Here is a 6,816-nt window from a genome sequence, read left to right as displayed (position 1 = left end):
CACGGTTCTCTATCACCCCGGGCTCGGAGCACTTTTCTCGGCCATGGGACCTCCAGGGGGGGCCCCTCATGGCTCCGTCAACATTCCTCTAAGTCTCATTCCGCCCACTGCCATACCCGGGCTCGGAGCATGTACTTCGGCCATGGGACCACAAGAGGGCGCCCTTCTTAAGAAATTGCTGACATCCAGGACCATTCAAGGGAGCGACCTGCCTCCCTATGCCCGCCACCGGCTCCCTCTAACCGGTGTACGGACTCTCGGGGCCCGCGCCCCCAGAGAACCAGAGTTTCAGAAATTGCACTAAGTCCAGACATCCAGGACCATTCAAGGGAGCGACCTGCCTCCCTATGCCCGCCACCGGCTCCCTCTAACCGGTGTACGGACTCTCGGGGCCCGCGCCCCCAGAGAACCAGAGTTTCAGAAATTGCACTAAGTCCAGACATCCAGGACCATTCAAGGGAGCGACCTGCCTCCCTATGCCCGCCACCGGCTCCCTCTAACCGGTGTACGGACTCTCGGGGCCCGCGCCCCCAGAGAACCAGAGTTTCAGAAATTGCACTAAGTCCAGACATCCAGGACCATTCAAGGGAGCGACCTGCCTCCCTATGCCCGCCACCGGCTCCCTCTAACCGGTGTACGGACTCTCGGGGCCCGCGCCCCCAGAGAACCAGAGTTTCGGAAATTGCACTAAGTCCGATTTTCGCCCACTACGAGACCTAAAACCGTCATCCAGGATTTCACAGGGGAGTACCCACCTCCCCTATGCCCGCCACCGGCTCCCTCTAACCGGTGTACGGAGTCTCCGGGGCCCGCGCCCCAGAGAACCAGACCTGGACCGCTCCGGAGGGCCGGGGGTTTGCTTTCGCCTTCCCCCCGACAAATGTTTGAGTGGACGGGATGACTTTCAATGGATCGCGGTATATGCACCCGCTCTGCCACTTACGACACCCGCACTCCGAATCAGGTCGTTTACGAGTCATTTCACACCCGGATCAAGAGACATTTGCTTTGACGAGGGAGGTGGACCGAGGCGTTCATTAGCCCCGGTCCGGTTCCAGTGTCATGCGGCTCTCGTCACCGGCGGTGGGGAGGAAAGCACCTCCCACCCCGGCTATCCAAGACCAAGCTCACCGATGCTGGGCGCGGATGTATCGCTCCTTCTAGGCGGGATTCCGACTTAGAGGCGTTCAGTCGTAAGCCCTCGGATGATAGCCTTGCACCAGTGGCTGCACAGCCAAGCGCGAGTACCATGTATCCGAACCTGCGGTTCCTCTCGTACTGGGCTGGATTACTATCGGAGCAACGGTCAACATCAGTAGGGTAAAGCTAACCTGTCTCACGACGGTCTAAACCCAGCTCACGTTCCCTGTTAGTGGGTGAACAATCCAACGCTTTGCGAATTCTGCTTCGCAATGATAGGAAGAGCCGACATCGAAGAATCAAACGGCGACGTCGCTATGAACGCTTGGCCGCCACAAGCCAGTTATCCCTGTGGTAACTTTTCTGACACCTCCCGCTTAAAACCCAAAAAGCAGACGGAAGGATCGTTAGGCCCCGCTTTCACGGTCCGTATTCATACTGAAAATCAGGATCAAGCCGGCTTTTGCCCTTATGCTCTACGGGAGGTTTCTGTCCTTCCCTGAGCCCGCCTTAGGACACCTGCGTTACGCTTTGACAGGTGTACCGCCCCAGTCAAACTCCCCACCTGTCACTGTCCCCGGAGGGACTCGCCCCGGGCACGGAGGCCCGCAACATGAGTGTAACCGGACTCACTGCCAAGCGACCCACCCAGGGCTTAGCACCTTGGAACAAGGAACCCCCAGCAAGGAAAGGGTTCCCACCGACACCTTCACCGGGTTAGAGAGGTAACGGTAAGAGTAGTGGTATTTCACGGACAGCCCGCCTCGGGTGCTGGCCTTCGGCGGGCTTCCCACTTATTCTACACCTCCTATGCAGCCTCTCAATGACAGACTAGAGTCAAGCTCAACAGGGTCTTCTTTCCCCGCTGATTCTGCCAAGCCCGTTCCCTTGGCTGTGGTTTCGCTAGATAGTAGGTAGGGACAGTGGGAATCTCGTTAATCCATTCATGCAGGTCACTAATTAGATGACGAGGCATTTCGTTACCTTAAGAAAGCACCTCAACATCCCAATCCACGTATAGTATATTGCCATTGGACAGTGAGATTTACCCGTGCGCGGGAACCATTAGATGATTTTTGCCGAGCCTGAGAGAGGGTCCAGTGCGCTCAGGGGAACACGCCATGAATTTCCCCGCTCTCCCTGAGTCTCTACTCCTCTCCTGGAAAGAGATATGAATTTTCAAAATTTGGGCCTTTTTTCTGCAATTTTTCATCCGTCCACCAGATGGCACATGGAAACGTCCCAATTCACATATATTTGACACAAGTCATATAAATTGCAATTGGGATCCCAATTCACATATATTTGACAGACAAGTCAAATTTATTGCAATTGGGATCCCAATTCACATATATTTGACACAAGTCAAATATATTACAATTGGGATCCCGATTCACATATATTTGACACCATCAGAATATATTGCAATTGGACAACCATCCCACTTCCAATATATTTGACACCATCAGAATATATTGCAATTGGACAACCATCCCACTTCCAATATATTAGACAGCAACTGGACAACCATCCCACTTCCAATATATTAGACAGCAACTGGACAACCATCCCACTTCCAATATATTTGACACCATCAGAATATATTGCAATTGGACAACCATCCCACTTCCAATATATTTGACAGCAACTGGACAACCATCCCACTTCCAATATATTAGACAGCAACTGGACAACCATCCCACTTCCAATATATTAGACAGCAACTGGACAACCATCCCACTTCCAATATATTTGACACCATCAGAATATATTGCAATTGGACAACCATCCCACTTCCAATATATTAGACAGCAACTGGACAACCATCCCACTTCCAATATATTAGACAGCAACTGGACAACCATCCCACTTCCAATATATTTGACACCATCAGAATATATTGCAATTGGACAACCATCCCACTTCCAATATATTAGACAGCAACTGGACAACCATCCCACTTCCAATATATTTGACACCATCAGAATATATTGCAATTGGACAACCATCCCACTTCCAATATATTAGACAGCAACTGGACAACCATCCCACTTCCAATATATTAGACAGCAACTGGACAACCATCCCACTTCCAATATATTAGACAGCAACTGGACAACCATCCCACTTCCAATATATTTGACACCATCAGAATATATTGCAATTGGACAACCATCCCACTTCCAATATATTAGACAGCAACTGGACAACCATCCCACTTCCAATATATTTGACACCATCAGAATATATTGCAATTGGACAACCATCCCACTTCCAATATATTAGACAGCAACTGGACAACCATCCCACTTCCAATATATTTGACACCATCAGAATATATTGCAATTGGACAACCATCCCACTTCCAATATATTTGACACCATCAGAATATATTGCAATTGGACAACCATCCCACTTCCAATATATTAGACAGCAACTGGACAACCATCCCACTTCCAATATATTAGACAGCAACTGGACAACCATCCCACTTCCAATATATTTGACACCATCAGAATATATTGCAATTGGACAACCATCCCACTTCCAATATATTAGACAGCAACTGGACAACCATCCCACTTCCAATATATTAGACAGCAACTGGACAACCATCCCACTTCCAATATATTTGACACCATCAGAATATATTGCAATTGGACAACCATCCCACTTCCAATATATTTGACAGCAATTGGACAACCATCCCACTTCCAATATATTTGACACAAGTCAAATATATTGCAATTGGGATCCCAATTCACATATATTTGACACAAGTCAAATATATTGCAAATGGGATCCCAATTCGCATATATTTGACACAAGTCAAATATATTACAATTGGGATCCCAATTCACATATATTTGACACAAGTCAAATATATTGCAATTGGGATCCCAATTCACATATATTTGACACAAGTCAAATATATTACAATTGGGATCCCAATTCACATATATTTGACACAAGTCAAATATATTGCAATTGGGATCCCAATTCACATATATTTGACTTGTGTCAAATATATTGCAATTGGGATCCCGATTCACATATATTTGACACAAGTCAAATATATTGCAATTGGGATCCCAATTCACATATATTTGACACAAGTCAAATATATTGCAATTGGGATCCCGATTCACATATATTTGACACAAGTCAAATATATTGCAAATGGGATCCCAATTCACATATATTTGACACAAGTCAAATATATTGCAATTGGGATCCCAATTCACATATATTTGACTTGTGTCAAATATATTGCAATTGGGATCACAATTGCAAATTATATCTTACCCAGAGCCCCAGGCTCCCAGAAGGGAGCTGGGCTGTGATAAGGCTTGCCCCGGAGCCTACCACTGGTGCTAAGACTCCCATAAGCCTCTGGATCTCTGCAGAGTCCCAGAGTCCCAGAGTCCCAGAGTCCCAGAGCCCCAGGGACCCAGAGCCCCAGAGCCCCAGAGCCCCAGAGCCCAAGAGCCCCAGAGTCCCAGAGTCCCAGAGTCCCAGGGACCCAGAGTCCCAGGGACCCAGAGTCCAAGGGACCCAGAGTCCCAGGGACCCAGAGACCCAGAGCCCCAGGGACCCAGAGTCCCAGGGACCCAGAGCCCCAGGGACCCAGAGACCCAGAGACCCAGAGCCCCAGGGACCCAGAGTCCCAGAGCCCCAGAGTCCCAGGGACCCAGAGACCCAGAGCCCCAGAGTCCCAGAGTCCCAGAGTCCCAGAGTCCCAGAGTCCCAGAGTCCCAGAGCCCCAGAGCCCCAGAGCCCCAGAGCCCCAGGGACCCAGAGCCCCAGAGTCCCAGAGCCCCAGAGCCCCAGAGCCCCAGGGACCCAGAGACCCAGAGACCCAGAGACCCAGAGCCCCAGAGTCCCAGAGCCCCAGGGACCCAGAGCCCCAGAGCCCCAGAGCCCCAGAGCCCCAGAGCCCCAGTGCCCCAGAGTCCCAGAGCCCCAGAGCCCCAGAGTCCCAGGGACCCAGAGTCCCAGAGCCCCAGGGACCCAGAGCCCCAGAGCCCCAGAGCCCCAGGGACCCAGAGCCCCAGAGACCCAGAGCCCCAGAGCCCCAGGGAACCAGAGCCCCAGAGTCCCAGGGACCCAGAGACCCAGAGACCCAGAGCCCCAGGGACCCAGAGCCCCAGAGTCCCAGGGACCCAGAGCCCCAGAGCCCCAGGGACCCAGGGACCCAGAGCCCCAGAGCCCCAGAGTCCCAGAGCCCCAGAGTCCCAGGGACCCAGAGACCCAGGGACCCAGAGCCCCAGAGCCCCAGGGACCCAGAGCCCCAGAGCCCCAGAGTCCCAGGGACCCAGAGTCCCAGAGCCCCAGAGCCCCAGGGACCCAGAGACCCAGAGTCCCAGGGACCCAGAGCCCCAGAGCCCCAGGGACCCAGGGACCCAGAGCCCCAGAGCCCCAGAGCCCCAGAGTCCCAGGGCCCCAGAGCCCCAGGGACCCAGAGCCCCAGAGCCCCAGAGTCCCAGGGACCCAGAGCCCCAGAGCCCCAGGGACCCAGGGACCCAGAGCCCCAGAGCCCCAGGGACCCAGGGACCCAGAGTCCCAGGGACCCAGAGACCCAGAGACCCAGAGACCCAGAGACCCAGAGCCCCAGAGTCCCAGAGCCCCAGGGACCCAGAGCCCCAGAGTCCCAGGGACCCAGAGACCCAGAGACCCAGAGCCCCAGAGTCCCAGAGCCCCAGGGACCCAGAGCCCCAGAGTCCCAGGGACCCAGAGACCCAGAGCCCCAGGGACCCAGAGCCCCAGAGCCCCAGAGTCCCAGGGACCCAGAGACCCAGAGCCCCAGAGCCCCAGAGTCCCAGAGCCCCAGAGTCCCAGAGCCCCAGAGTCCCAGGGCCCCAGGGACCCAGAGCCCCAGAGCCCCAGAGTCCCAGAGCCCCAGAGCCCCAGAGCCCCAGGGACCCAGAGCCCCAGGGACCCAGAGCCCCAGAGTCCCAGGGACCCAGAGACCCAGAGTCCCAGGGACCCAGAGACCCAGAGCCCCAGGGACCCAGAGCCCCAGAGCCCCAGAGTCCCAGAGACCCAGAGACCCAGAGACCCAGAGCCCCAGAGCCCCAGGGACCCAGGGACCCAGAGTCCCAGGGACCCAGAGTCCCAGGGACCCAGAGACCCAGGGACCCAGAGACCCAGAGACCCAGAGACCCAGAGCCCCAGGGACCCAGAGCCCCAGAGCCCCAGAGTCCCAGAGTCCCAGAGTCCCAGAGTCCCAGAGTCCCAGAGTCCCAGGGACCCAGGGACCCAGGGACCCAGAGCCCCAGAGCCCCAGGGACCCAGAGACCCAGAGACCCAGAGCCCCAGGGACCCAGGGTCCCAGGGACCCAGAGACCCAGAGCCCCAGGGACCCAGGGACCCAGGGACCCAGAGACCCAGAGACCCAGAGCCCCAGGGACCCGGCGCACCGGTCGAACCTATCTGGCCCACACTTAAGCCCCCGCCCTCGGACTAAACCAATCAGCCTGCACCGTCAAAAAAGATGCCCACTGGTAGACCTGGAACCTTAAAATATATTGGAAGTGGGATGGTTGCCCAATTGCTGTATAATATATTGCAAGTTCATCCTGCCCACTGGTGGACCTGGGAGCCAAAACGGCGCGCAATATATTGGAAGTGGGACGGTTGCGCAATCGCTGTACAATATATTGGAAGTGGGATGGT

The 6,816-nt window shown here is 54.5% G+C and overlaps 1 pseudogene; it reads right to left on the bottom strand.

Moving 5' to 3' along the window:
* Positions 1-876: 876 nt before the first annotated feature.
* Positions 877-6,816, bottom strand: part of LOC136710175 (28S ribosomal RNA) — an 11,319-nt pseudogene continuing 5,379 nt past the window's right edge.

This window comes from Hoplias malabaricus, chromosome 11, assembly GCF_029633855.1.
Source record: "Hoplias malabaricus isolate fHopMal1 chromosome 11, fHopMal1.hap1, whole genome shotgun sequence".
Taxonomy (NCBI): Eukaryota; Metazoa; Chordata; class Actinopteri; order Characiformes; family Erythrinidae; genus Hoplias; species Hoplias malabaricus.
Note: the sequence above shows the minus strand (reverse complement) of the source record. Positions and strands in the feature narration are given on the sequence as shown.